This window comes from Hyaena hyaena, unplaced genomic scaffold (assembly GCF_003009895.1).
Source record: "Hyaena hyaena isolate Hyena2069 unplaced genomic scaffold, ASM300989v1 scaffold_1883, whole genome shotgun sequence".
In the NCBI taxonomy this organism is placed as follows: domain Eukaryota; kingdom Metazoa; phylum Chordata; class Mammalia; order Carnivora; family Hyaenidae; genus Hyaena; species Hyaena hyaena.
In genome coordinates this window covers 72157-82464 of record NW_024082519.1, presented here as the reverse complement: position 1 = coordinate 82464, position 10308 = coordinate 72157, and positions in this window count along the sequence as shown.

Genomic DNA, 10308 nt, shown 5'->3' with positions numbered 1-10308 from the left:
ATATAAGCAAGTCGTGTGTGGTTGTATTTTTAAAAGCCCTGAAGCTAACAAAACCTCTGCAAAATGACTCAGAATGAAGAAATACTTTGCATCACGGCCTTTATTATTCGTCAAATTCGCCTGATTGCAATTTTACTTAGAAAGCAGCTAATGGGGTTAGATATCTTATATCATAAGAATATGCTTCTGGAAATTGGGAATTAAGAGGTAGCCTAAAATTTCATTCATGTATATGGCAAGGACTTAAACCCTTAATTTTATTTGTGAGAAGTTGACATCAATTTCATTAAAATATTTACTGAATATAGGTTATGATCAGGAACTCTGTTAGGAGCTGGGAAAATACATTATTAGTCACAGCATCTACTTTTAAGGAGTTTCGAATCTGTATTACCTATTGCTGCCTAACAATTTACATTACATACACTTAAATGGCTTAAAAACCACATATGTTGGCAATCTCATCATTTCTACAAGTCAGGAATCCAAGCACAACTTAGCTCAGTCCCCTTAGTGTCTCACAGGCTGTAGTCAAGGGCCAGCCAGAGCTGGGTTCTCAACTAAAGACTCAACTGAAGAAGGAGCTGATTTCCAAGCTGACATGTGTTGGCAGCATTCAGTTTCCTGAAAACCATCAGACTGAGTAACTCTCTTGCTTGCTGGTTACTGGTAGAGACTGGCATCATCAGTTCTTTGTCATGTGGAATTCTCCAACATATTCAATTTCTGTAAAAAGATGCATATTGCTTATTTAAAGCTACAAAAACTTTAATTATTGTAATTTTTTATTTTCACCTTTTTCTCTTTCTCTGACACACACTTGCACATATATACTTGTTTTTTTCTTTTGTTTCTTATCAACTGTGCCTTCCCTAAGGCTTCCATAGCTCATGGCATTTCACATTGTGTTTGCAAGCATCTTCTTTCCTTAAAAAAAAAAAAAAAAAAAAAAAAAAAAACCAAAACATTTATTTTTATTTGTTTTGAGAGAGGGAGAGAATGAGTGGGGAAGGGGCAGAGAGAGAGGGAGAGAGAGAATCCCAAGCAAGCTCCATGCTCAGCATGGAGCGGGATGTGGGGCTTGATCTCATGACAATGAGATCATGGCCTGAGCCCAAATTAAGAATCAGATTAAGAAACCTAACCAACTGAGCCATGAGGCACCCCTACAAGTATTTTTCTATCCAATGAGACTTGTGTGTCGACATCTGGTGCCACATGACCCCATACCTTTTGATGTCCACCTGGATAGTATTCTTAAGGACACCTACAATAAAAAGGAATAACCCAAAGGAAAGTAATGACAATATACAGGAACTTAAAGGAAATCTTTTAGTTTAACTAGTTGTCTCAGCGTGTTTCGGTTAGTTTTAGGTCATAAACAGGTAGAACTTAGAACCTGTTTGTGTCATGTTTTATTTTAATTTCTATTTCATTCTGGAGGTGTTCACTGTAGCTACTCAGTAAATGCTGGTTTTCATGTACAAGTGGGACTTGTCAGCCGATTATGAGGCACTATGCCTGATTTTGTCAATTAGTGAAGACCTCTATTCACTAATTAGAGTCCTAGAGTTCCTGAGCACATTATCACAGCAGATAAAAGAAATAAGAGCCTTATAAAAAACAAGATCATCAATGTGCCAAAAAGAACTTCCCTCAGATTAGCTGGCATTGGCTTGTGTCAGTTAGAAGGCACTTTTCTTTTTTACCTTTCCAATTTATATTATCGCACAAAGGCACATTTTTTTCTCTCCTGAATAAAATTTTGATATTATTGTGATTTAAGCAAAATTATTACTCAGAAATGACTGATGAACAGAGTTATGGCTACTAAACATGGACAGTTGAGATGTCAACTAGCTTCACTTTATTAAGTGTCACTTTGGTACTTGATGAATATTTACATGTCTCCTTCAATCCAATCGTGATCATTTATCCACAACGGAGTACCTTATATTTCTCCAACACCAGCATCCAGGTGTAATGCAGACATGCTGGACAAAATGTATATGATACCAAAACTTCCAAATGAAAAAGTTCAGTAAGTCCAATACTTAGTCAACACGATACTAAACATCTCAACATTTGGAAACTTGCAGAGGACAGGAGCAAGGGTTTACACTTTACCTATATGTCTTTGCTGTGTTGATGATGTACTGATTAACTTTCTTCCCAGCATATCAATTTGTTCCTTCTATCTGAAAGGAAACATAAATAGTGGGTGAGAAAAATTAAGCAAATCTCTTCTTTCTTCAACCCATCATTAAATTGAAAACTGTGAGAGATTGAAATTTACTGACATGTGGTTTCCAGCACAGTGGATAGGTGTAGCTTTAGCAAGCTAGTTGGCTATCTTTAACCTGATTCCCTGAACACATAGTTCCTCTACATTTTCTAAATCATTATGCGCTTCTAGTAATTTACCAGCCCCAGTTCCCCTGCACAGAAATGCATTCTATCAGGGTCACAGCTGAAGGGAGTTTTCTCTGAGAATGAAGGAAGTGAATAAACACTTGCAGGTTTTATATATATTTTACACACCCTAGTTTCAAGGATAACAGGAAAAACATGAATTGCCTAAAAACATCTATGACTTACTATAGTTGAGAGACACAGTTTTATCTGTTCCATTTTATTTGTCCTGAAACGTATTTATTTGTATGGTTTCAAGAATATAATTCATCATCACTTTTCTTATTTGTACTTAAAAAAAGGCCAATAGATGATCACAATAAGAACCTTAATTTACTATATATAATGATAAAGTCTTTGGTTGTTAAGAGTCAGAATAGAAAAATAAATGACAAGATGTACCATTTTATAGTCTAATTCCTTATAGATATATTTAAGTAGTGAGGGTCAGAGATCTGAATCTAAATCCTGTTTCAAATTTCTGCAGCTTCCTTTAAAGGCATTGATCTAATCTCCTGAGAAAGAATATGAGGGTGACAATTTCCACAAAATCTCTAATAATCTGATTTCCTCTTAGAACATTCCTAATATATATAGGATAATATCTAGAAAGTCCTATAGATCATGAACCCTATGCACAATTAATTAAAAGAAATTCAAAGTCTGCATTTTGTTTCAGTTTGTCTTTATGGTAAATGATGTAAAATGATTTATATAGGAAGTTATTGAAAACATCAGGAAAATGTTAAAGTTAATACGTTTTGTTGCTATACTGAGATTTCTGTTGTTGAATAATAAATGGATGCTGATTTTTTTAAAGGACACTGGTAGAACAATGCATTTCAAAACAGTTCATTACTTATGAAATTGTACTATATTTAAATTTTGTACATTAGCCAGCTTCTATTTTCTGTTTTCTGGCCCCTTGCTCATGATTCTTCTTTGTTCTCCTAGGCCACAATGGGCTGATCTTTCCCATGTCTTACTAAATCCCCACATAGTCAATTTAACTCGACACTCTTTTACCAAAATCTGCTGCAGAGACTGTGCCATGAAAATGTATTGTTACCTTTTCAAGTCCGACTTTAAATATTAGTTTTGCCTCAAATTCATACAATCAAGGTATTTTTTGTATGCCACAATATCTTACAATTGAAAAGGATTTTTATATTTTCTGCCCAAATTAATACTGTATGAATATATTTTCTAACTACCTTTGTTTTAAAATTTTGTACAGAATAATAATTCATTTTAACAAACTAAAATTATCTTGTTCAACTCCCATTTTAGGATTGTTATTCAATACACTATTCTTTGTATCTATATAATTCATGATTTGATGTTTAATGTAAATATATAAAAATCTTTTTAAATAACCAAAGGAAATTAAATAATTTATATAGATTCCAGAATAAAAAATATGAATTAATAGCAGATAAATTATGTCACCCAACTTTTTTTTAATATTAAAGAAATGCAAATAAAAATGAGGTACTAGTTTTTCACCTATCCAATTAGCAAAAGTAAAGAAAAATTACTAAATATTTGCAAGAGTCTTGAGAAACAGAAGTTCCTGGTGATTTTAGTGGGATGTCAATTAATACAATCCTTTTGGAATTAATAATAGGTATCCATATCCTTTGAACCATCAAATTCACTTTTAGAAGTTTCTCTTACTTTATATTACAGGGTTACAGTAATCAAACCAGAATGGTACTGGCATTAAAAACAGACACATAGACCTATGGAACAGAGTTGAGAGCCTAGAAATAATCCCACACCTAACAGAGTCAACTAACTAATCTTTCGCAAGGGTGCCAATAATCCACAATGAAGAAAGGATAGTTTCTTTAATAAACGGTGTTGGGAAACTGGATAGCCTCATGTAAAAGGATGCCCTTGAATCCTTATTTTACACCATCCCCCAAAATTAACTCAACATAGACTAAAGACTTATATGTAAGACTTGAAAGTGTAAAACTCCTAGAAGCAAAGAGGGAAAAAGCCCTTTGACAGAGGTCTTGGTAATAGTATTTTGGATCCGACACCAAAAGAACAGGCAACAGAATGCAAAAATAAGCAAGTGGGACTATATCAAACTACAAAAGGTTTTGTGCAGCAAAGGAAACAGTCAACAAAATGGAAAGGCAACCTACTAAATGAGAGAAAATATTTACAAACCATGTAACTAATATGGGGTTCATATCCAAAATACATAACAAACTTCTACAACTCAGCAGCCAAAATCCCAAACCAAACCAATACAAACCTTATTAAAAATGGACAAAGGATTTGAATAGAAGCTTTCCCAAAGAAGATATATAAATGGATACAAGTATATGAAAAGGTCAACATCACTAATCGTCAGGCAAATCCACATCAAAGTTACAAAGACATATCCCCACACACCTGTTAGAATGTCTATGCTCAAAAAGACAGACAAAAACCAAAAATGTTAATGAGGATGTGGAAAGAAGGGAACACCTGTACACTGTTGGTGGGAATATAAATTGGTACAAACATGAAAAACAGTATAGAGGTTCCTCAAAAAATCAAAAATAGAATTACCACCCCTCCTACTTCTGAGTATATATCCAAAGGAAATGAAATCATTGCCTTGAAGAAGTAGTTGTACTCTCCTGTGTACTGCAACATTATTTATAACAGCCAATATATAGAAACGACCTAAGGGTCGACACATGAGTGGAAAAAGAAAATGTGAGGTATATATCTCATTATATATTATAATGAATACATTATATTGAGATATTATTAAGCCATGAACAGGGAAAATCCTGCTCGTTGTAACAACATGGATAAACCTTGAGGCTGTTATGCTAAGTGAAATAAGCCAGACACAAAAAGGCAAATACTATATGATTCCACTTATATGTAGAATATGAAAAAAGTCAAACTTATAGAACCAGAAAGTAGAACGAATGATGTGTGCAAGAGTTCAGGAGTGGAAGAAATGGCTAAATATTGATGAAAGTGTATACTTAGTAATAAGATGAAATAACTTCTGAGAATCCAATGTACAGCTTGCTGACATAGCTGGTGATGCTTTATTGTATACTTAGAATTTGCTAAGAGAGTAGATCTTAAGGGTTCTCACCAAAAAAAAAAAAAAAAAAAAAAGTAACTATGAGAAGTGATGGATGTGTTAACTTGGTTATGGTAATCATTTTACCATATATACCATGCATATAACAAAAAATCAAATTGTACCTTATACAAAATGTACAATAATACATACAGTATATACAGATTTTATTTGTCAATGAGATCTCAAAAATCCAGAATAAAGAGAAACTTATCTTGGAATTTCCTTTACACGAATAGTCTGAAATTATGCCTACAAGAATATTAAGTGCAGCAATAGAAACTTTAAAACCATTTGAGTTTTTATTACTAGAGATATCCTAAGATATTGTGTGTTGGACTATTATGCAACTATGCAGTATATTTGGAAACACTGTAGATTTGTATATGCTCATAGTGATGGTTGCCCACTATTTTACAAGATTAAAAAAATACAAATTCTCAAAAGTTATATATTTTGTTGATGGTAACAGAAAATTTTCCTAAATTTTTATAATTTCTGTTTTAATATTCCCTACTCTTCTTGTGATACTGCCTTTTCTTTTCACACTAGGAGCATATTTACTTTTTATTTTGTAACCTGTTCTTACTTTTGAATTTGTTTTTGTAAGGTAATTAGGAAATATGAAAGGGATAAAGTAAAAGTAATATCTTAAACATTTTATTTTTACAACAAAGGACTAGTCAGTACATGGTATCTTGAACATCAACTTAAAGATGTCCTGGAGCTGGGAATAAGAGTGAAGTCTTGCTGGAGAATTAAATTTTAGAATCATTACCAGTGGATTTGGCTGAACCCATCTAGGTAAATGTGTTTCCTGGGGAAAGCAAATAGATTGAAGACTTCAACATTTAAAGGGGAGAGATAGCTGAAGAGCCAGGAGAGAGAACTTGACCTTCAATAGCATTCAGCAGAATTTGTTGAATAAATAAGTTAAAAGGTTTTCATGGAGAACCAGGAAAGAAAGTCGTATATTATGTTAAGAAGTTTTCTAAGACTGTGTGTCAATCTGTTTAAGGGTTGGAGAGATATTAAGGTAAAAACAAAAATATCCATTGGTTTTGACAAAATGGAAGTTATTAGTGTCCTTAGTAAAGTCATTTCATTAGAAGGGTGGAAAAATAAACTAGGTTGTACTAGGTTGAGGAGGAAATGAAAATTGAAAAACTGAGGGATGTGAGTTAGACATCTTTTTAAATAAACTGATTGAGAAAGGAAAAAGAAGAATAAAGTAGTACCTGCAAGAAGCTTTGGACACAGGTGTGCTTTCTTTAAGACTCAGGTGGTTAGATGTGAGTTAACTTTCAGATAACATCTGAAAAAGAAAAAAAATCTGATACTTAAAACTATATCTCTCTACTACCAAAAAATAGACAAAATAGAAAAGACCAGTCTTGCCAATATTTAAATTTTAAAGAGAAACTATCCAAATAATGGGATAGTATCCCCTGCACCCCTTGCCTTAAAAGCTACTTGACTGCATTTCGCCTTCACGTGTATCGTATGTTAATGTTACTTATATTTAAATACTTCATTAAAACACTTTTTAAAATAAGAAATTGGAAATTTATTATCCTATGTCCAACAGGACATATTTTCATGCAAGAAACATCTCTGAAACATCATAGCATAATCTTTCAGAAAGATGTCTAAATTGCAGGGAAAAGTTTTCGTGGGTTTATAATTTTTCTTTGATGTTTAAATGGCAAACCAAAGTTATCAAACAACAAATCCTTGCTCCATGAAAGCCTCACAGAAAGGAGAGTAGACACCGTTGTATTTCCTTATTCCAAATAAACTACTCATGCCTGCGATTCAAAGAAAACACATGATGGTTGTATACTTTTTGCCCTATGCTTGAAGCAGTGGATTTGGAACAGGCTCTTTGGCAGAAGTATGCATTGGAGGAACAGACTTTTTCATTTTTTGGCAGTAGGTCCATTCTCTTGAGATGTGATTTAATGTTAAAAATGGAATGGTTTGAAATTAATGCTGCAGCATGCAAGGCAAAGGGAGCACAATATAAGAACCTATTTAGCAAATGCTTTCTTTCGCCAAAGCCCACGTGCGAAGAGAGGGGTGTAGGGAAGATAATGAACTCTTAGCCGAACTCATCTTTCTTTCAACACTTGTAAGACAGAAAAATTTTTGAAAATGCAAATAAGGGCATTGTTTCTGCTGGTAACAGCAGGAGGTCATGTTGGATCAGATGATTTATAAAATTGTTAGCAACCCTGCAGGATTATGATTGGCCCTACCTTTTTTCTTTCTGCCTTTTTGTACTGTGCTTTCTCCATTTATTCCTTCTTAAAAACTCCATACATGGTAACTGGACTAATGTACCCAACTACAGGGAAATCAGAGAATGTATTTCAGTAAAAACCAGGATCTCTCTCTTTTTAATTAATGTGATTTATTAGATTTGAAGCTAGATAAACAACTCCTGCTGGAGTTTCCATATAGTTCTCTTATTACTGGTTTAATTTATTGAATCTCTCTACTGTACTCTCCTGGTTAATTTTGATACACTCTCCAACAATCCTAAAACACACTGTTGATGCTGTTGTTGTTTGTAAGAACTTTTGCAGTATTCAGCTTTTTTATGTCCTGTGCAAAGATGGTCAGGTCAAATAGAGAAATGTCACATTATAAAATAGTCACAGTAAGCAATCAAGATCTTCCTTCTAAACCATAAATAATGTGGTAGAAAAGTTGAGGAAAAAGAACATCACCGAAAATGTTATTTCTCCCAAATAGTATCAATAGGAAAAAAAAAAGTTTCTCTTGAAATAAGTGTAACAGTTTCTAGTTTCATTGTATGGGTAATGGTATAAGTTCTATGCCTGCTGTTGAAAGTAGATTTTTCTCCAAAATGACAAAGATAAACTTAAATTTGTATCTTAATTTTAACCCTGGCTGGGTTCTAACATTTTATTTAATACTTCCATATAGTGAGGCCTGTTATTGACAATTGCATAAGTACCATTAAGTCAAAATGACATTGTGTCCATTTGACTCTATTGTTAAAGACACTATTATATAATATTTATTCATATGTTGTCAAGATCAGCCCTTGGCAAGTTTTCACCCACTCTTAAAGGCAAGCTCAAGGTCAAGTATTTTAGCTCATATTGATTTTCCTGCTTGCTGTTTTAACCAAACCCTTTATTAGTTCTATCACAAACTTTGACACTCAATTTATATGCCAGAGTTTATTTTTCAGTGAATGGAAATATATCCCAGTTAGGAATTAAACTCTTTAATATAGCAATTAAATCGTGTTTTTATTCTCATAATTACTAACACAGTGTAGAAACTCAGCAAAGATTCAGCAAATACATAGTTTAGAGAACTAAAAATATAAGGACAGTTTCCCTAAAGTAGACAACAAAAGATTGTTTTATAGTTAAGCTTTAGGTCTAGACTTTGCACTCCCCTTGAGTATTTCTTTCAATTTTCACAGTAACAAAGAAAACCCTAGTGTTAGGATGGCTATGAGATATATAGTCTAATTTCTCTATTTGGAGCATAACTAAGAAGTGATTGACCAGTTTCTGGTGAGGGAAAATTTACTACATCTTAGGGCAAATATGCGTTTTAGGACAGCTCTGACAAGTTTTGTATGAAGGTGAAATTCATCTCCCTGTGACTTCTACAGACAACAAAATCGTGCACTAAAGCCATCCTCTAGAAAACGGCTTTGGTTTTCTCATTTTGCATCTCTTCTCTAGATTGTTTAATACTTCCTCATACCCCTTCATATATTGGTTAGTGTGTTTTTGGCTATAAGAAATAGAAAACTTTGATGAAAATAAGCTTAAACAGTATGAGTTATTATTTCACATTACAGTTGAGCTATTCAAGGATGATGTCAAAGACTCAATTTTTTTCTACCTTTTTTTTCCCCTTCTATTTTCCTTTGAGGTGCCTAGGTGGTGCAGTCAGTTAAGCATCTGACTCTAGATTGTGGTTCAGGTCATGATCTCGCAGTTTATGAGTTCCAGCCTCGTGTCAGGCTCTACACTGATGGCATGGAGCCTGCCTGGGAGTCTGTCCCTCCTTCACTCTGCCCTTTCCTCGCTAGTGCTCTCTTTCTCTTTCCCTCTCAAAATAAACAAACAAACTTAAAAGAAATGGTGTCTTCATCATTAAGCTGGTAGAAAGATGGCTTCTTTTCACATATCAGAGAAGATACGGATGAGAGATTGTCTTTTCTTATATATCGCTTTTAAGAACATGACAGAGAATAACATTTGCAAGGATGACATGCAAATTCACGAATCATTCCATATATATTTTTTAAAAAAACAAGACACATGTCTCCACATCCCTCAGCAGGTTTCATGCACCTTTATAAAAATTGGGCCTGAAGAAATTACTGGCAAGAGTGATGAGATTACCATAACTGTCTTAAAAAAATTATCTGCTATGCAATAGAGTCAATTACATTTCTACTGCACAAGGTTTTCATATGCTTTTTGTTCCATTTTCTTCCTCAGCTCTATTGAGATGTAACTGACATATAACATTGTATAAGTTTAAGATGTAGAACATGTTGATTTGATGCATTTACATATTAAACAGTTACTACGATAGCAGTTAGCTAATGCCTCCATCACATCAAATAATTAGCATTTCTTTTTTGTGGTGAGAACATTTAGGATCTACTCTGTTCTTCTTAATCTAGTTGATAACAAACTATGAGATTTTGTACCCTATATATTGAAGGTTATTAATAAGTCACTATTTTATATTACCACCAAGTTGTATCTAATAGGAAAGTCTTCTGATAG